This window comes from Pelobates fuscus, chromosome 6 (genome assembly GCF_036172605.1).
Source record: "Pelobates fuscus isolate aPelFus1 chromosome 6, aPelFus1.pri, whole genome shotgun sequence".
Lineage (NCBI taxonomy): Eukaryota > Metazoa > Chordata > Amphibia > Anura > Pelobatidae > Pelobates > Pelobates fuscus.
In genome coordinates, this window is record NC_086322.1 from 206,425,033 (window position 1) to 206,447,154 (window position 22,122).

Here is a 22,122-nt window from a genome sequence, read left to right on the forward strand (position 1 = left end):
ATTAAGAGATATGAGTTATTTAATTCAGACACAAGATGTGCGCCATAGGCGCGTTCTGTAAAGTTGGCCGCTATGCCTCATTGGGGCTGTAGTTTTCAACAATGTCTTGTGTAGTCCATGATGCGGGCAGGACACTCGCATTTGCCAGCATCACGGAAGAGAGCAGTGGTTACAGGGGTAGAAATAAGGAGCTCTATCAAACATATAAATGTGGGGAAGGGATTAAATAACTCCACAGAAAATTATATGAATATCGTCTACAGCTGCGGTGGCCATCTTGGAGGGGGAAAACAGAAAACGGGGTAATGGTGGTGGCCATATTGGGAAGGGAAGGGTTAAAAAAAATAGATAAAATTACAAAACAAAATAGACATATAGGCATAAAAATGGTGTGAGGGCAATAAAGAGAAATAGTACTCACAGTTAAAATGTAATTAAATAAAATTAAACAAATAAAAAAAAATCTACATTGAGACCATGGGGTGTCGTGGTTTTTAGATAAAATACCCATTCCATTTCAGTTCTACCAAGTATATGTTTTTATCACCTCCTCTACGTGGGATGGCAAGTTTTTTGATACCAATACATTGTAATAGTTTGGGATCATTTTTATGTATGGCAAAGTGATTTGATTCTGAATGGTTTGGGTATCCTTTGGAAATATCCCGGCAGTGTTCACTTGATCTAATTTTTAAGCTTCTTGTGGTTGTGATCCTTGTTTCCAGTTAGCACGGTCCTCTAAGGTAAACAACATGTACAGTCCTTTGGTTTTCACATAATCAAGGCACTTTATTGGTAAATCCACATGGGAGACAGCAACACAACTAAAGAAACAATAATATAACAGGTTTCCCTTTAAACAAACACCTAGCTTGTCTGAGCACTGACTGGCTTTCAATTTCCCTCTCAATCAAGGGTTGAACTTAAACATATCAAAGGTTTCACCAATCTTGTTAAATAGCAACACTCTGCACTCCAGCGCTCAGTCACCTTGACTGCTCTCCTTCTGCACTCCCAGTGCTCAGTCACCTTAAATCTTGACTATCTCACAGGAGAGAACAGCGTCTCCCCCTTCACCTGCCTAGTAGGGAGGGGTTTATTCCCACTGTTGCAGCTGATTACTTGCAGCTGAGCAGTGGGTTGGAGACAGTCCAAAACCCTGGCCTGTATCTTATTTCTCCCAGTTGTATATAAACTGAGGAGTGGAGCACTGTGTTGCATACCACACATAAAACACATACTTTTTCCTGAGGTTAAATGTCATATGCCTCTCTGCCTTCATTTTGTCACATGGTCATTCCCACATATTGGAGGCAACAAGGGCATTCCAACAGATAGAAGACATTTATAAAATTGTTAATAGGGTAGATTTTATTTGTTCTATTGGATCTAAAATGAGTAGTTTTGGATGGTACTGAAGTGTCAGTATCTTTACAGACTATACATCGTCTGCATTTAAAAAACCTTTTTGTGTCAGAAAAAAAAGATTGAGAATGTTCGTGTTTGTTTTCTCTCATAAAATAAGTTGTTAAAATTGACTTAAAACTTGCCCCCACCTGAAAAAATATAAGGCCTCTCAGGTACAATATCCTTATTGGTTTTATCTTGTTTTAATAATAAAATATTTTTTTAACGACCATGACACCCCATGGTCTCAATGTAGATTTTGATTTGTTTAATTTTATTTAATTAAATTTCCACTGTCTGTACTATTCTCTTTATTGCCCTGACACCATTTGCCTATATTGTGCCTATATGTCTATTTTTTTACAACTTTATCTTTTTTTATAATTGCGCTTATTTTTTTCACCCTTCCGCTCCCAACATGGCTGCTGCCAATACCCCATTTTCCATTTTCCCCCTCCATTTTGTCATCTTACTCCAAGAAATCATAGGTGGGGATCATACCACCAACACTGTCAGAGAGCAATGAGTCTGCTCCACACTTATGAGTATTATTTCTAAAAACTTTATAATTACAGTTTTATTATATATTTAGTGCACTATTTGTTGCCTTTTTACCTTCTCCTGAGTTCCCGGACACTCCCATTGGCATGCCATTTTTCATCAAATCCTATAAGTGGGGATGGTACCGCTGTACTCCATTCAAGCTAGAGCTGGCCGTAGCTCTGTGAAATGTGACAGATTTTACATATTGCACTACTGGTTTTCCCTGCTTTTCTAGTTGATCTTTTATGTGGCTATCCAAACTATCAGAAAAGGCTATATTCCCCCAAGTCCCAAGCTACCGCACATCTCGTCCAACCGTTGTAGCTGCTTTTCACTCTCGCAGTAGAGACATCTCTATGTGAGAACTTTTTGGACTATACACTTTCCATATTTTAACACTGTGCAATAGTTTATCTTTGTTTTATCTTTGAAGATTGTTATAACATTGCTGTTCGGTTTGTGGCGCAGTCCTTTCTTCTGTTTTTTTTTTTTAATTTATCTCCAGTTCCCTCATATTTGCAAAGCATACACTGGACATTACACATATTTAAAAATATATATATTAAAATAGGATTTTATTAGCTATTTTTTTGCACCCAGCAAAAAATCATCCTCTTCTCCTTTTTGTCCCCCTTTTCCCCCATGCCAGGAACAGCACTCCAAATCAAGAACCAAAACAAGTACCAGGCTTGAGTAAGTTGGTTTCCCTGAGACTCTAGTGTGTGATGGCTGATCATTCTATTAGCAAAATTCAGCCAAATTGCAGTTCGGTCTGAAACAAATCTCCAAGTCAAGAGACAACACTAGAATGTAGAGACGTTAGGTATCTTTAAAAAGTGAAAACTAGAAAGAGAGAACATACACTGGTTAAAAGAGTTTAAAGGAGCATTCCACACCCATAGAGCACTTCGGCTTGCTGAATTGCTATATGGGTTTGGAGTTTTCCTTTAAAATCCCCATTTATAAAAGTGCCAATTTCATTGGGAAATTAGCACTTTTATATTTGAAAATAGAAACGCCTCCCCAGCTGTCAATTAAACAGCTGGGGAGATTAACTTCCTACTTCCGTTAGCTCTATTGAGCTAATGGAAGTAGCAGGCACGTTCTAATAGAGCGAAACTAAAGATCCTCTACCCGCAGATCGGCAACTCCAAGGTCAGCAAGCAGGGGAGGGGAGGAGGAGACTTTGAATCAGGAGAAGGGAGTGGAGGGGGCTTTGAAATTGAAAGGAAAGGGAGGACTTTGAAACAGGAGGGGAAAGAGGGACTTTGACACAGCAGGGGAGGCGGGCTTTGAAACAGAAGTAAAGGGGGGACTTTGACACAGGAGGGGAGGGGGGCTTTGGAACAGAAGGGTAGAGGGGGGGATTTGACACAGGAGGGGAGTAGGGATGAGACACATGGTGGGACTTGAGAAAAGAGAAATATAATAGAAGCAGAGGCAATCTATGAGAAGTCTCTGATTGGAAAAGGCTCTGTGAAGTGAATGAAAGCCACTTCCTTTGAAAACGAGGAGGGCTTACAAAGGCTGCAGCCATAAAAACTGCAGTTTTTGCAAGCTGTTTTAGACTATACTCCTAATGAATACATACATAAAAATATACATGCATTTATTCATTGGGGGTATATCTACTAAACTATGTTTTTTTTCCTTTTTTTTCTCCTCCAAATGTGGAGTGGTCCTTTAACTCCTTAAGGACACATGACATGTGTGACATCTCATGATTCCCTTTTATTCCAGAAGTTTGGTCCTTAAGGGGTTAAAGACCTAGGGACAGAGACGGGAAAATGCTGAAAGTAAATAAATAGGGAAATGTGTGTGTTTAGTCGTTCAGTCGTGTCTGACTCTCCGTGACCATATGGACCATAGCACGCCAAGTAGATCTGTCAGTCACTGGCCCTCTGAGCTCCAACATCTTCATGTTCGTGGCTTCAGTGATCTCATTTATCCATCTCCGCCTCTGTCGTCCCCTTCTTCGTGTGCCTTCAATCTTTCCCAGCATCAGAGTCTTCTCTAGAGAATCATGCCTTTTCATTATATGGCCAAAATATTTGAGCTTCAGCCCCATGATCATAGCTTCCAGGGAACAGTTTGTCTTGATTTCCTATAGTACGGATTTGTTGGATCTTGGATGCAAGGATGGAATTCAAGGGATTCTAAGCTGTTTTCGCCAACACCACAGTTCAAAGGCATCAATTCTACAAAGCTTTTTAAAGTCCAGCTCTCACATCTGTATATTACTACTGGGAATACCATAGTTCTGACTATGCTGACTTTTGTTGATAGTGTAATATCTTTAGTTTTTACCAACTTGTCCAACTTGCCATAGCGTTCCTCCCCCAGAAGCAAACATATTTTAATTTCATGACTACAGTCACCATCTGAAGAGATCTTGGATCCCAGGAAAATTAAATTTGTCACTGCTTCCACTGCTTCCACATCTTTTTGCCAGGAACTGAGATTGCTGTTTGCCATGATCTTAGTCTTTTTAACATTGAGCAGCAAGTCATCTTTTGCACTCTCTTCTTTTACCCTCATCAATAGGTCATTTAGTTCTTCCTCGATTTCAGCCAACAGAATAGTATCATCCGCATATCTGAGGTTGTTGATATTTCTTCCAGCAATATTGATTCAGGCTTTGGATTCATCCAGCCCAGCCTTATGCATTATGTATTCCACATATAAGTTGAATAAATAAGGTGACAATGTACAACCTTGTCGCACTCCTTTCCCGATCTTGAACCATTCTGTTTTCCCATGTTCAGTTCTGACTGTGACTTCTTGGTCCACATACAGATTCCTCAGGAGGCGGATGAGATGATCTGGTACTCCCATCTCTTTAAGAACTTGCCACATGTTGTTGTGATCCAAATAGTCAAAGGCGGGGGCGGGGCCAGGCCGCCGGGCCGACTGGCCGCCATCTACATGAGCTCCCGCATTAAACCTCAAGAAACAGCCTTTATATGGCTCTTGACTGCTTAAAAAGCGAAACCTGCATCGCCCTCCGACGAAGGAGAGGCTCCGGTACACGCCAGCTACCCGCACGTACCTTACTGCTTGAGAGCAGGCGGGGAGAGCCGAGCCCGGCCGACACGCAGCTCCTGAACATAGGCGTCTGTTGCCAGCAGCATGGCACCGCAGACAGGTGCATCATCACCCCACCACGAGGGCGTGGGGGGCCCTCGGCCCGGGAGTGGCCCTGCTCCCCCCCTCATGTTTATCCCGGCCTCATGGCGGTGACACGGGCCGCAGCGGGAGCCCCCGCACGGGCTCTGTGCAGACTGCCTAGACTGGCAATGGCCGAGTACTGGCAGGCCAGCCAGCTGACAAGAACAATGAAACTGGAGAAAGGAAGCCCACATATGAGGGACCAAGACAGGGACCAAGACGTCTTTGCAAGGTCAGAGCAAGGGGCCATATGAAGATTGCTCACCATGGGGTGCCAACCTGGTAGGCCCAAGCAGAACCTAGTGTTGTGGGGCGCCCGATGTACCCCCTGCGGCGGACCCCGGCCGGCAGGAAAAGTGAGTGCCCCAGCTTCTGGGTCTGCGTGGTCCCCAGAGAGTCATGTCCCTGCTGCCGCGAGCCCGGTGGGGCGGGACAGCGCGGCCCTTTCGGCGGACCGGTGGCCGGGAGCGGTGCGCACTGGCCCTAAATATGTGGCCCGCACAGGAGAGACACCGGGACACAAGCTTTACTGAGTCTGAGGTTGCGCTGGGGAGGTGCAGGGAGTGAGTGGCCCACGGACTCTAGGTGTGGGGAGTTGAGTGATCTGCTTCAACCCCCGAGTGCCCACAGCACTGCTGAGGACTCAGGTGCTGGGTTGGGACTGACCGGGGGGACAGATGGAGCCCTGGCAGCACGGGAGATGCACCGCGACCGAACCAGGGGAGGCCCTCATCGGACAGCTATTGAGAAATGCCCTGAAACCAGTGAGAGACATTACTACTTACCTGAAAAGCACTATGGGAAGCGATACAATCTACAGCATCATGCCTTATGCACATTAAGCTTCTGTCCCAAGTTCAGCGGTTTTTGAGGACTAAAAAGCTTCTATAATTTGCTTATGCTATAAAATTTTTAGACATGTCATCATTAGATAATATATCATATCAAATACGTGGTCTAAGCACTGAGAGTGATGCTGCGTATAGCTACATACACGGTAATTGATTGCTGTATTATGGGCTGTGGAGTTGCCTCTTGCCGCATACTAGATAACCAGATCGCTATATCAAATAATAATACGCCATAGCGAAAAAACGAACATGCCCCTTATGTTAAATGTTTGACACCCTAGGACGAGTGATTAAGCCGCGCTCACGCTAACATGCTCTCTCCACGTCAGCTAGATATACAAAGGGCTTTTAAGCTAGGCGCAATGCAACCTGGCACAGTACTGACACATTTTCTTGGTTAATTACCCGCAGTTTAGTTGATTTATAGGTTTTCTCTAAAGGGAAAAAACTGAAAAATCTTGCAAAGTTTATGAATACTTACTTTAATTAATAGCATGTTTATAAAAAGCTATGACTAATAATGCGTTAATATACCTGTCAAATACCCTTGATGTACCACTAGTCGCAAAGTCAATGTACATCCAATCTATTTTCTTGCTTGCCTATTCTGACTTAAATGCCTCTGCGCAGGCAACTACGTGTAGTTATCACCGATCCGTAAAATGTCTGCCTACGCTTTATTGCGACTCTAATAAACATATTCAAAACAAACAGTCAAAGGCTTTAGAATAGACTATGAAGCAGAAGTAGATATTTTTATACAACTCTCTGGCTTCCTCTATTATCCATCATACATTTGCAATTTGATCTCATGTGCCTCGTCCTCTGCAGAACCCAGCTTGTACATCTGGAAATTCCTGGTCCATATATTGTTTGATTCAAGCTTGTAGATCTTAAGCATTACCTTGCTGACATGTGAAATTAGTGCAATTGTTCGATAATTGGAGCACTCTTTGGCATTGCCTTTTTTGGGGATTGGGGATTAGGATGTAGACTGACCTTTTCCAGTCCTTTGGCCACTGTTGAATTTTGTTGGCATAAGGCAAGCAGAAATTTCACATTATCTTGTAGAATTTTTAATAGTTCAATTGGGATTTCATCAACTCCTGCAGCCTTGTTATCTGTCAGGCATCCTAGGGCCCATCTCACTTTGCTCTTCAAGATTACTAGTTCCAGTTCATTGGACCAACTATTGAGGTCACCAGTGCTGTTAAGATCCTTCCTGTATAGATCTTCAGTTTATTCATGCCACCTCTTCTTTATCTGATCTTCTTCTCTTAAGTCCCTGCCATTTTTGTCTTTTATTACACCCACTTTGGCATGAAAGTTAACTTTTACATCCCCAATTTTCTTGAATAGATCTCTAGACTTTCCCATTCTATCATCTTCTTCTATCTCTTTGCAATGCTCATTGTAGAATGTCTCATTATCTCTTCTTGCTATCCTTTGGAATTCTGTATTCAGTTGGACACATTTTTTCCAATCTCCACTACCTTTCACTTTCATTCTTCTCTGGGCTATTTTAAGGCCTCATCAGATAGACAGTTTGCCTTCTTAGATTTATTTTTGGGATTTTTATTTTTTGCGGTTTCCTGGATAATATTGCAAACTTCGGTCCAAAGTTCTTCAGGCATTCTATCGTTTATGTCTAGTCCCTAAAATCTATTCTTTACTTCCACTGCATATTCACATATCTGTCATATATGATTGGTCTGATGGTTTTCCCTCTTTTCTTCAGTTTAATTCTGAACTTTGCAATAAGAAGCTTATGGTCTGAGCCACAGTCAGCTCTAGGTCTTGTTTTTGCTGACTATATAGAGCTCCTCCATCTTTGCCTGCAAAGTATATAGACAATCTGATTTCTATATTGTCCATCTGGTGATGTCCCTATGTAGAGTTGTCTCGGAGGCTGTTGGAATAGGGTGTTTGCAATGACCAGATAATTCTACTAATCTCAGACCTGCTTTATTTTGAACTCCAAGGCCAAACTTGCCAGTTATTACAGGTGTCTTTTGGTTCCCTACTTTAGCATTCCAGTCTCCTATGAGGATAGTAACATCTTTTATTGGTGTTATATCTATCATGTGTTGAATATCATCATAGAACTGGACAATTTCAGACTCTTCAGCATCCATGGTTGGAGCATAAACTTGGATCACTGTGATGTTAAATGGCTTGCCTTGAATTTGAATTGAAGTCATTCTGTCATTTATTGGGTTGTAGCCGAGCCTGCTTTGTCCACCCGATGATTTACTATGATGGCTTCTTGATGGGATTCTTGACCACAGTAGAAGATGTGATGGTTGTCTGCTGGGAAATGTCCTATTTGAGTTCACTAATTCCTAGGATATCGATGTTTAACCTTGTCATCTCATGTTTAATCACATCCAACTTACCTTGGTTCATTGTTCTAAAATTCCAGGTTCCTATTTTAAATTGTTCTTTGCAGCAGCGACCTTTCCTGTCCCCTCTAAACACATCCGCAGTTGGGAGTGCTCTCGGCTTTGGCCTAACCACTTCATAAGATCTGGTGCTACTCGTACTCGCCCTCTGCTCTTCCTCAGTAATGTGGTAGACACCTCCTGACCTGAGGGGCTCATCTTCCAGTGCCATATCGGTATGTCCCTGGTTGTGGTTGTCCATATAGTTATCTTAGCAAAGTTACTGGAGTGGGTTGCTAGTTCATTCTCCAGAGGACCACGATTTGTCTGACTTCTCTGCTATGACCTGACCATCATGGGTGCCCCTACATGGTGCAACTCATAGCTTCATTAAGGTACACAAGCCCCTTCACCACGGCAAGGTAGCGATCCAGAAGGGCCCCCAGGGCAATAGCCTGGAATTAATTTTTAACCTTTTACATTCCAAGATTAGGTGTGAGATGGCTAAACCAGCAGTTGCTTTCCATTAATATAATTCCCTCCACCATGAGGGTAATTCACAATTATAAATGGTTACGCAGCAGCAGGCTACTCAAGGCAGCAAACAATTTTTGCATAACAAAGCAAATTTGAAGTATAGCTCATACCCCTGCAGTCTCACCATTCAATGGTCTGTCATTGAGGATTGAATCAACTTTGTTTATGCAGGCCAAGCCACACCTTCCCTGGCTGTGACTCATGTAGCTTTCATTAAAGTTAGAACTTTCAAACTGATCTTATAGCACAGTATGTTTACTTTAGAAGTATTATCTCCTGATTTGTTCATTTAACTTTAATCACATACCGAAAGCTGCTGGTGGTTCTAGCGGGCAATTAACAGAACAGACAAGAACTTTCAAATCAAATTTAGCCCCTTCCTTATAGCCAACTCTGTGGAGGATAGAATGGAATGTCCTGCAGTTTTGATGTTGATAGGATTAAATTCCTGCATACACCAAGGAGACCTGAGTATCCGTGAATTGCATGGGTCTCCCCTCTGTCAGAGATGAGAAGGTCCAAAGTTTCCCTAACAGGTCTAGGTACCAAAACCTTATTATGTGGTGTCCAGAATAAAGTGTAGGGTTCACTTAACGTGTCCTACCTGCTCCAATCTCCTTTTCTTCTCCTTCATTTGACACAGTCTTCTTTTTTCTGGCATTGTCTTCTCTCCTCCTTGGCTCCTGCTGTTCCTTTCTCTTTCTGATCCCTTTCTGCTCATTGCAGACCCCTGCTGCTCCTTCTCCTACTTTATCTTTGTGCTCCTTGCTATCCCTTTCTACTCCTACTCCTACTTTACCTTTGTGCTCCTTCTGATTCTTTCTGGTCCCTTGCCTTTGTGCTCCTTGTGTCCCTTTCTGCTCTTTGCAGTCCCTTCCTTCTCCTTGCAGACGCTTCCTGATCGTTACTGCCACTTACAGACCCTTCTTGCTCCTTGCAGACCCTTCCTGCTCTTTGCTGCCCCTTCCTGCTAATTTCTGCTCCTTCTCCCACTTTACGTTTGTGCTCCTTCTGTCCCTTCCTGCTCCTTCTGTCCCTTCCTGCTCCTGCTACTTTACTTTTGTGTTGTTTTACCTTCCAGCTCCTTGCTGAACCTTCCTGCTTCTTGCTGACCCTTCCTGCTCCTTGCAGACCATTCCTTCTCCTTGCAGACCCTTTGTGCTCCTTGCAGACCCTTCCTGCTCCTTGATGTCCCTTCCTGATCATTTCTGTTCCTTTGTGCTCCTTCTCCTAGTTTACCTTTGTGATCTTTGCTGTCCCTTTCTGCTCCTTGATGCCCCTTCCTGCTCATTTCTGTTCTTTATCCTTTCTGCTCCTTTCTTCTCTTACTTTACCTACCTGCTCATTGCTGACCCTTCCTGTAGGCGGTCTCATCCATCTCTCACTTACCTGATCTATAGTCTGTCTCCCCCATCCCTCACTTACATGATCTGTAGGTGGATCCCCCAGCTCTCACCTGATATGTATGGTGTACCACCCCATCTCTCACTTACCTGATCTATAGACTGTCTCTCCCCTCCCACCCACCCCCATTCCTCACTTCCCTGATCTATAGGCTGTCTCTCCCCCATGCCTCACTTCCCTGATCTGTATGCTGCGCCCCATGCCTCACTTCCCTGATCTATAGGCTGCCCCCCATGCCTCACTTCCCTGATCTATAGGCTACCCCCCATGCCTCACTTCCCTGATCTATAGGCTGCCCTCCATGCCTTACTTCCCTTATCTATAGGCTGCCCCCCATGCCTCACTTCCATGATTTATAGACTGCCCCCCATACCTCACTTCCCTGATCTATAGGCTGGTCCCCCCATGCCTCACTTCCCTGATCTATAGGCTGGTCCCCCCATGCCTCACTTCCCTGATCTATAGGTTATCTCTCCCCATACCCCATGCCTCACTTCACTGATCTATAGGTTTCCCCCAATGCCTCACTTCCCTGATATGTAGGCTGCCCCCCATGCCTCACATCCCTGATCTGTAGGCTGCCCTCCATGTCTCACTTCCCTGATCTATAGGCTGCCCCCATGCCTCACTTCCCTGATCTATAAGGCTGCCCCCATGCCTCACTGCCCTGACCTGTAGGCTGCCCCCATGCCTCACGTCCCTGATCTATAGACTGCTCCCCCATTCCTCACTTCCCTGATCTATAGGCCTCCCCATGCCTCACTTCCCTGATCTATAGGCTGCCCCCCATGCCTCACTTCCCTGATCTATAGGCTGCTCCCCCATGCCTCACTTCCCTGATCTATAGGCTGCCCACCATGCCTCACTTCCCTGATCTATAAGCTATCGCTCCCCATCCCCCCATGCCTCACTTCCCTGATCTATAGGCTGCCCCCATGCCTCACTTCCCTGATCTGTAGGCTGCCCCCATCCCTCACTTACCTGAGAATCTGTCTGTGCAATATGTGAGTTGCTGACTGCACTCTGTGCTGCTCCCCTGCGGATTCAGTCAGGAGAGCGAAGCAGGGATAAGATGTAGCTTCCTATCCCTCTCTCTCTCCATACACAGCTACTGGCCGGCACCGGTATTGCACTGTATTTTCAATCTCACACAAAAAATAGCAGAACAAGCTGAAAAATCCTGGGGGGGCAAGTGTCCCCCCTTAACCCCCATGGCCGCAGCGGCAAGCCTGGCGAATAAAGCTGCGCAAATCGATGCCACAGAATCCTGGGGCAGTGAAGGGCAGCCAAAGTGGGAGGGGTTGAGAATAATACTGAAAAAGGGCGGATCACCTACACCTCTAAGAAGAGGCCTGAAGAACCTCATAAGACTGGGGGGACTGTGTCCTGCTCATAAAGGGCATAGGCTGACCTAGGCAATATGTACCTGTTGACATCTCACCTCACCTTTTGCTTTTGCTTGAATTTTTGCAGCTCACTATCTCTCTCTCTGATATTGTTATGTCTGTATACCTTGCATTGTTGATATACTTCTATTATTTACCTTTCTGTAATACTTTGGGATGAAAATTCATTTGGAACTCAACTGCAGATAAATAAAAAGGTCTAATTCTTTCACTAAGAATATTTGATTTTTTGATTTTAGGTATTTTAAATTTTACAATCTTCTGAAGCAATATAAATTGTAAATAATATTCCATTAAGTAAATGCTGATCCTTATTAGGACGGATTAACTCAGTCCAATGACTTCAGTAGAAATATTCAAGTAAGCAGATCCTGATTAGGATAGTTTAATACAGTCCATTGACTTCAGTAGAAATATTAAAGTAAAGCAGATCTTGATTAGGATAGTATAACACAGTCCATAGACTTCAGTAGAAACATTGAAGTAGACATACATCAGCGGTGCATATTATTTCCAGTGAATCCATTAGTATAAGGAATATATATATGAACGGATAGAAACATAGAAACATAGAAACGTAGAGTGTGACGGCAGATAAGAACCATTCGGCCTATCTAGTCTGCCCAATATTTCAAAATACTTTTAATTAGTCCCTGATCTTATCTTAAGGATAGGATAGTCTTATGCCTATCCCACGCATGCTTAAACTCCTTTACTGTGTTAACCTCTACCACTTCAGCTGCAATGCTATTCCATGCATCCACTACCCTCTCAGTAAAGTAATACTTCCTGATATTATGTTTAAACCTTTGTCCCTCTAATTTAAGACCGTGTCCGCTTGTTGTGGTATTTTTTCTTCTTTTAAATATAGTCTCCTCCTTTACTGTGTTGATTCCCTTTATATATTTAAATGTTCCCTTTATGTATTTAAATGTTTCTCCTGTGTAGTCTTTCATCCAAGCCATACATGTTAAGTTCCTTTAACCTTTCCTGGTAAGTTGTATCATGCAATCCATGAACCAGCTTAGTAACCCTTCTCTGAACTCTTTCTAGAGTATCAATATCCTTCAGAAGATACGGTCTCCAGTACTGCGTACAGTACTCCAAGTGAGGTCTCACCAGTGTTCTGTACAATGGCATGAGCACTTCTCTCTTTCTACTGCTAATACCTCTCCCTATACAACAAAGCATTCTGCTTGAATTTCCAGCTGCTCTATGACATTTTCTTCCTACCTTTAAGTCATCTGAAATAATTACTCCTAAATCCCTTTCCTCATATGTTGAGGGTAGTAGGGTATCAAATATCCTATACTCTGCCCTTGGGTATTTACGTCCAAGGTGCATTATCTTGCACTTATCCACATTAAATGTCAGTTGACCATTTTTCTAGTTTACCTAAATCATTTGCCATCTGGCTAATGCCTCCTGGAACATCAACCCTGTTACATATCTTAGTATCATCAGCACAAAGACATACCTTACCATCAAGACCTTCTGCAATATCACTAATAAAAATATTAAAGAGAATGGGTCCAAGTACAGATCCCTGAGGTACCCCACTGGTAACTAGACCTTGCTTTGAATATACTCCATTGACAACAACCCTCTGTTGCCTGTCATTTAGCCACTGCCTAACCCATTCAACAATATTGGAATCCAAACTTAAAGACTGCAGTTTATTGATGAGCTTTCTATGTGGAACAGTGAACACGGAGGCAGACTTAAGTATTCCCTAGAATCCCTCCAAATAACTGGAAGTCTGAACTAAATAGTAATCCCAGAAAACTGGAGAACTTAGCTTGATTGCGGAAGCTAGTTATACGTGAAAGTCCTTTCCAGAATCGTGAAGATTGTAGTTCACCGAAAGTAAATTGGGAATTAGAGATAAGCGTAATCAAAGTCCGTTCCGTGTTCTTGGGGGGTTGAGAAAGCAGCAAGGTTGGTAAGAGATTTCAAAGGTTCGTTGCACAACTAGCGAGAGAAGGAGCTCAGATGGCACTTGGCAAGAATGTGGAAACAAATTGATTTAGCAATTTCACATTGTCTGGTGCTTCCTTTTACCATGGAAGCGTGTGACGTCAGACACATGGGCAGAGTTGGATCGGCGAAAACCCGGAAGTCATACAGGTGAATGCCGATCGGAAAGAAATGTTAGTGAAAATCTAAAATTTTATGGACGTCATATTCAATTTTTCCTTCAACCAGAACCAGATCTGAAGGATGTTGTTTTTCTCTTGGAAAGGGATCTGGAACATAAGGTTTTAGGAGAGACACGTGGAAAACAGGATGGAGTTTTACAGAGGAAGGCAAACTTAATTTGACAGTGACTTCATTGATAATTTTCTCTATAGGAAAAGGTCAAATTAACAAAGAACTATAGTTTAGAAGGCCAAACCTTATCTCCAAATTTTTAAACAGGAGGAAGAGGATGTCTTCGTTTTTTGTCAGCAAATTTCTTTTGATTTGAGGAGGAAGATTCAAGATTAGTTTTTAAAATCTTAAATACATTTGTAATTTCATTTATTTGAAAATTCACTGATGGCTTGGTACTACTAATGAGATCAGTGGGAAAAGATGTTGGATGAAATCCATAATTGTAGAAAAAGGTGTCATCTGGGTATTTGAATGGAAAGAATTGTTATATGCAAATTCTGCCAAAGGTAACCATGAAGACCAGTTCTCTTGAAGATAAGTATGAAAAAATCTAAGATATTGTTCTAGACATTGATTTACTCATTCAGTTTGCCCATTTGTTTGAGGGTGATATGAAGAAGAAAATGTGTTCATGAATCCAAGACCTTTACATAATTATTTCCAGAATTTGGATGTGAACGGTGATCCTCAGTCTTAAATAATTTCATCAGGTAATCCATGGAGTCGTACAATATTAGAGATTAACAATTTAGATAATTCGAGTGAAGAAGGAATTTTTGAAATTGGAATAAAATGTGACATTTTAGTGAAGTGATCCACAACCACAATGTGATGAACTGAACCTTGTTACGGGTTCTTGGAGGGGCCAACTGGCCGGCCTCAGGACTATGGGCCCTGCAATATACCTTGCCCAATGCACTGGAAAAATCTCTGTTCATGTGAGGTATGTACTTTTGTACTCCAGACAGAGAGACCGACCGTTAGCCCCGATTCCCTGGAACTGTTTTGGGCATGGGATCATGTGCATGGTTGGTCAAAAATAATACTTCCAGGAATTCCTGAACAGCTGAACTGATCTGGGTGATTTTTGGATATGTTGGTCACCCAGATCAGGGCTATCATGATGTAACATTTTTGGGAATTTTGTGTGTTTTGAGGTGTTTGTAAACATTTTTGTTTTTTCTGTGCTTGGAGATAATTAGATTATATTAGTACAGTTCCTGATCCAATTATTTCCCAAGCAGAGGGGAGGGATTGTGTGCACATTGTAAATGTGTTATTATTGGTTTGTAAGTTTGTGTCCCTGTCCCCAACAAGGTCCTTTTGGGCGTAGACCTTGCTTGGGGACTTGCGTAAAAAGCCAGTGTGGCTTCCATTAAAGAGACATTTGTTTTAACCCTTCATGGAGTCTTGGCTCATGTTTGGGGGATTGGAGAACTACATACATTGTGGGGATTGCTATATCACAATACTCCCCTGAGTATAATCACTAGCTCTTATAAGAGCTGTTCCTGCTACGCTCTCTGGACTAGGAGAGGTCTACCCACTGGAAGCTGGATCCTGGTCTTGGGTCCAGGGTGGGTGGAGGACAGCGAGACCCCAACCAAGCTGTGGAAGTTAGTGGGGTTTACGGTGGTTATGGTGTTCCAGTACAGTGCTTATGGTGCTCGCAAGTACTAGGAAGCAGCAATTGATGGAGGTACCCGGTCGGGGTGCCAGGCAGTCCGTCACACACAAGTATAGTGGTTTGTTTTTGGGGTACTGGCAGGTCAACAATGAAATCCATAGAGATGGACGATCGGGAATGGGGAGGTTCATTAATAACCCATAAGGATGGTGGAGATCAGGTTTAGATCATTGACAAACATGGCATGAAGACACATAGGATGAAACAGTATTGATTAATTTCAGCCACCAAAAATGCCTGGTTGTTAGATTGATAGTTTTCTTTATTCCTAAGTTTCCAGCAAGTTTAAGGTCATGGACCATTTCTAATACTTCTTTCCTTAGAGAGGGAGGAATGTACAACTTATCCACTTTGGAATAGACTCCTTTTCAGTAATATTAGAATTGATAGGAATTTGAAGTTCATCTTTGGTGACTTGTTTTATTTTATTTATGAAACAAGAAGTTATTCCAATAAACTTGGATGGAGATATCATTAAATTAGGTTCATAAGCATTATCATATTGAGGATGCATTCGTGACAGTGAATCAGCCTTTTTATTCCTTGAGCCAGGTCTGTAAACTATGTGAAAATTAAATGACGCCAGTTTTCAAATGAAGCTTTTATACCTAATAATTCTTTCTCTCCAATTGCATAATGTTTTTCAGCTCAAGATAATGTTCTGGAAAAAAAAGGCAATAGGATGTAAAGGATCTTTAGGGGTGTGGTGAAAGTAACCTCGCAACTGGGTTTTGGAGAGGCCTGCTTGCCAGCCTCTTGCCCTGTGACTATGGCCCTTGGGATGTGTGAAGAAAACCCCTGTTTTATGGACTTAGTTCGACTGTTTTATTCCTCCCCCCAGAACACCAGTTAAACCCTTAATACCTTGTTACATTCAAACACCGTCTGACCCAATAACTGTCATATTTAAACACTGTCTGACACAATAACTGTCATATTTAAACACTGTCTGACCCAATAACTGTCATATTTAAACACTGTCTGACACAATAACTGTCATATTTTCAAACTCTGTCTGACCCTTTTAACTGTCATATTGTTTTCCTCAGAGCAGGAGTGGTTTTACTGCATGAATACTGTTGCTTTGTGTGCCATTAAACAGATCTCTACCCAGCATTAAGCCTCGGCTCATGTGTGAGGGGTTATGCTATTCTTGTGTCTACACTCTGCCTGGAAAGATTATTTGCTAACTACTGGGAGAAAGGGAACCCAAGACGGTCACAGAGGGTTGGACCGTCACATTGGGTTACTAGCGTTATCAGATGCATCTACTTCCAAGATAAAGGGAAAAGAAGAATTAGGCATTTTGAGTGTAAGTGCAGATGTAAAACACTGTTTAAGATAGTCAAAAGCTTTTTGTGTGTCAGTACATTTTTCTGGTTTAGTGTAGAGACTGTGTGTATGTAATCTTGAAATAACCCATCTTACATGTTTTCTGTGTTCATGAAGGTTATCAGGATAAATCAGTATGTCATCAAGATAAATTATGACACGTCTAAGAGGTCACAAAATATATCATTAATAAAGTGTTGAAAAGTGGCAGGTGCATTGCATAGTCCAAAAGGCATCACTAGATATTTAAACAATCCATACCTTGTATGAAAAGCAGTTTTCCATTCATCATCATGTTTTATTCTGATTAAATTGTATGCTCCACGGAGGTCAAGTTTTGTATAAACAGTTGCTGTTTTCAGTTGTTCAATCAGTTCAGGTATTAACGGAAGGGGATATATAATTTTTATTCTTATTTTATTTAGTGCGCGATAATCAATTATTGGACAAATAGTTTTATCCTTGTTTCTAAAAAAAAAATATACCAGAGGCAGCGGGAGAAGTTGATGGTCTAATAATTCCTTTACGGAGGCTTTCTTCTAGGTATTCCTTACGAATCTTTAGTTCAGGATCAGAAAGTGGATCTATATGTCCGAAAGGTATAGAAGCTCCAGGAAGAAGATCGATAGGACAGTCGTATTTCCTATGGGGAGGAAAAGACTCAGCTTCAATTATATTGAAAACATCTTTGAATTCATTATAATGTTTGGGAATCCTTGTTTCTTCAGTAATTTGTAGTATTGGAAATAACAATTATCTTGACATTAAATTGAACATTAATGGGAGACCATTGAATATGAGGATTGTGCAGTTGTAACCAATTCATACCAAGTATGACAGGAAATAGAGGACATTTCACTATATCAAATTTTAAATATTCATTGTGATTGGTATCAGTAGTCATCTTTAGAGGGATGGTTTCATATTTAATATGACCAGATGGAATGGTAGAACCATCAACCACTCTAGAGACAAAGGAAGGTTTTCAAATAAAAGGAATTTATTTTTTGATACGTGAGTTGAATCAATAAATACTCCTGCTGCACCGGAGTTAATGATGGCTTTAGATTGAATCCTCTCTAGGTTCCACTATGAAATTATAGAGACAACATAATGAGGAGTTGGTTTAGGAGATACATTCAATATATTGGATTCATGATTTTTCTTACCCCTCTTTGAACTTTTGAGGAGATGACAGGAGTCAATGAGATGTTTTAAAGCATTTAAAGCACAATACATACAAAGATTAAGGTTTCTTCTTTGTGCTTTTTCCTCATGGTTAGTTAATTTCTGAATATGCCTAACTCCATAGGTTCAGATGAGTGGGTTGTTTTGCCTTTGTTTTTTGAAGGAATCATTGCGTTTTTTAAAAATGGAAAGGTTGGTAGCTTTTTCTGCTCGTCTTTCTCTAATTCTCCTGTCAATGGAAATGGAGAATTTAATGAGGTCCCCCAATGAAGGTGGAAGCTCGGTGCGTTAGAGTTCATCTTTAACAGCATCAGAGAGACCTAAACAGAATTCACGATTCTGGAAAGGACTTTCACTTATAACTAGCTTCCCCAATCCAGTTTTCTGTGATTACTATTTAGTTCATACTTTAAGTTATTTGGAGGTATTCTAGGTATATATATGAACACAGAGTCAGACATAGGTATTCCCTAGAACAGTGTTTCCCAACCCAGTCCTCAAGGCACACCTACCAGCCAGGATTTAAGGATTACCCAGTAAAACTGGATTACCTCAGACAAAACTGGGTAATCCTTAAATCCTGGACTGGTAGGTGTGCCTTGAGGACTGGGTTGGGAAACACTGCCCTAGAATACCTCCAAACAACTTAAAGTATGAACGAAATAGTAATCACAGAAAACTGGATGGCGGAAGCTAGTTATAAGTGAAAGTCCTTTCCAGAATCGTGAAGATTGTAGTTCACCAAAAGTCATTTGGGAATTAGAGGTAAGCGTAGTCAAAGTCAGTTCCGTATTCTGGGGGCTTGAGAAAGGTCAGTAAGTGATTTCAAAGGTTTGGTACACAGCTAGCGAGAGAAGGAACATTTGGCAACAACGTGGAAACAAATTAATTTAGCATTTCATATTGCCCGCAGCTTCCTTTTACCATGGAAGTGCGTGACATCAGACGCATGGGTGGAGTTGGATCGGCGAAAACCCGGAGGTCATACAGATGAATGCCGATTGGAAAGAAATGTTAATGGAAATCATGACTTTCTCACTCTCCCACCAAGGGACTCACTTCGATCAGTTAAGCATGCTATAACTCTTATTTTATTATTTTACTATTACTTACTCTAGTAAGTCCAATCTTAGTGCGCACAACCTGTGTACGACTTGTCTCAATGACTAACCTAACTCGCACTAGGTTCTACTCTTTCTATATAAAATGTGCTGATGCTTATAAACACTTATTCTGCCCTGACATGTTTTCTTGTTGCAATTTTTGTCATTTCCAAGCACAACAAAAATAAAGACCTTATAAAAAAACATACAGAATAACAAAGTAAAAGCATGACACTAAAATTAATTGAATTACATTGTAAATAAAAAGCTGCACCTTACAATGTGAAAATCTCAAAACACATATATCAACATAAAACAAATGCAGTATACTTTATTGTTTATATTATACTAGACATAACAATCAGAACTGAAACATAAATTATGCTGAGATTTTTTTTAAGTTGCATTGGAAGTGTAAATATGATAATAAGCAAAACATTTTAAAATTTATTTTTCCCCCCATTTTTAACATTTTATTAACACTTAATGTTTTGTTGGGTATACATATAGGAAATCCTGTTCTGTCTTTTAAAAAACAATATATAATATTAATGGGGAAATAGCAAAGAGAAACCATTAAATGATGGAGGAGTAAACTCTAAATTACCTACTGAGGGCTCTCATTATTTATTATCAATTTATCTTTAACGACCATAAGGGACTGCTATTTGTGATAACAAAAAGGTAGATAGTAATTTTAACTGAGAAATGAACAGCATGATACTTGATTATTTGAAAATCATGTGTGTGTCACAGTTTAATTGTGGTTAGCTTAATTAACCTGTGTGAAGGAAGAAAGCTAAACAAGTACAAATTACCATAAAGTCATGAATATATATTTAGATAAATTGTTAAAATAGGTGCAATTACTTGACATATTCTGATCACAGAACGCAATAAAAGCCAAATAAAATTAAAATAAAAGAACATAAGTAAAATATATTTTCATAACTATGAAAACATATTTTTGCTGTTTTTATTTTTTTATGTAAATTTGACCTTGTTTTATATGTATATACACACAAAAACGTTTGCAAGAGGAGGTATACCATATGATTTCCTACAGCTTTCTGATCACAATATGATGGGTAAATTAATGAAAAATCTAAATAGTGTGTATTATGTAGTCCTCCCTCCCCTTCATGTGTCCCTTTCCTCTGGCCCAGAAGGTATGCTGGTGACCCACGGTTGCAAGGGTCAACGCTGCAGCTGTGCCCCCCGGACAGGCCCGGTCGCAGTGGCAACTGAGACTATGGTAGGTACGCCACTGAACCTGCTTTATGTTGTGTAGGTTCCCCTTGTGCTGCCAAACCAGCTCTGATGTGTCAAGGCAAGGACTCCACAAGACCTCAGTGTCCTGTGGTATCTGGCACCAAGACATTAACAGCAAGTCCTGCAAGTTGCAAGGTTGGTCTCTATGGAATTGATATCGTGTTCCAGCACATGCCACAAATGCTCAATCAGATTGAGATCTGTGGAATTTGGAGGCCAAGGCAACACCTTAAACTCTTATTTCTCAAACCATATTTCTCAAACCATTCCTGAACAAGTTTTGCAGTGTGACAGGGTGCTTTATCCTACTGAAAGAGGCCATTGCCATCAGGGACACCACCGACATGAAGAGGTGTATGTGGTGTGCAACAATCTCTAAGTAGGTGGTGTGTGTCAAATTAACATCCACATGAATGCCAGGACCCAAGGTTTCCCAGTAGAGCATAACACTGCCTCTGCCAATCTGCCTTCTTCCCAAAGTGCATCTACCTGCCATCTTTTCCCTTGGTTTACAATGTACACATGCCTGGCCATCCACCTGATCTAAAGAAAACATAATTCATCAGACCAGGTAACCTTTTTTCATTGCTTCATGGTCCACTTCTAATGCTCAAATCCAGATTGAAGACACTTTCAATGGTGGACAGAGGTCACAATTGTCACTCTGACTAGCTTGAAGCTACACAGCCCACACACAGCAAAACGGAGATATGGTGTGTGTTCTGACACCTTTCTATCATGCCCAGCATTAAGATTTTTTAGCAATTTGAGTTATAGTAGCTCTTCAGATGATGATCCAGAAAGGGCTAACCTACGCCCCACATACATCAATGAGGTTTAGGTACCCATAACCCTTATGCCAGTTCACAGCTTGTCCTTCCTGGCACCACTTTTGGTAGGCACTAATCAAGACTTGCCGTTTTGGAGATGCTCTGGCACAGTCATCTAGCCATCACTATTTGGTCCTTTTCAAAGTCACTCAGATTTTTTCGCTTGCCTATGTTTCCAACATGAGATATATAGGTGCATTTGTAATTGTAATTGATATAGGTGCAATTGTAATGCTATAAACAATGTTATTCCCTTATGTCAAATGTGTTTTGTAAGAAATATTTGTTTTGTTTTACCTATTGTACAGTAGCAAGAAATATGTTGCTAAATTAATGTAATTGTAATTTTTTTCATTAAAGCTTTATTGTGGGAAATCAGCATTGTTAGGCTGCAACATTTACAGGGTCTGTAATCCTTATGCTGCCATGGATTTACGCTGTTAACACATCCTGCTTTCCTTCATCCTATTGTATGCTCACTGCAGAGAACAATTAATGTACACCAGTCATTCCAGAAAAATAGTGCTTCTTTAATGCGGGTACAGCTTATATATAAAATACAGTTTTCTTAGAGGTGTGTATGACAAAGACAAAACCAACCAATCAACAAAGTTTCAGCACAGAACATTACGTATGCTGTTAGTTAATACAAAGGACAATTTCTTTACTTGAGGGTTTTATCTCCAAGGTTAACACAAAAGAAACATTTCAGAAGCAGTTGCAGAAAGTGCGGACATAAGCATGATTTAATTTTTTTTAGCTTTTAACCCCTGCGGACGTGGAAAGACCTAACTAGTGCAAAAAGGCATTTGAACCCTTTATTTACCTGTATCTATAACAAGTCCCCTTTTCTCTGGTA

The 22,122-nt window shown here is 41.2% G+C and overlaps 1 pseudogene; it reads right to left on the reverse strand.

Annotated features, from left to right (window-relative positions):
- Nucleotides 1–7,638: 7,638 nt before the first annotated feature.
- Nucleotides 7,639–8,582, reverse strand: LOC134566120 (craniofacial development protein 2-like; annotated as a pseudogene).
- Nucleotides 8,583–22,122: the final 13,540 nt, after the last annotated feature.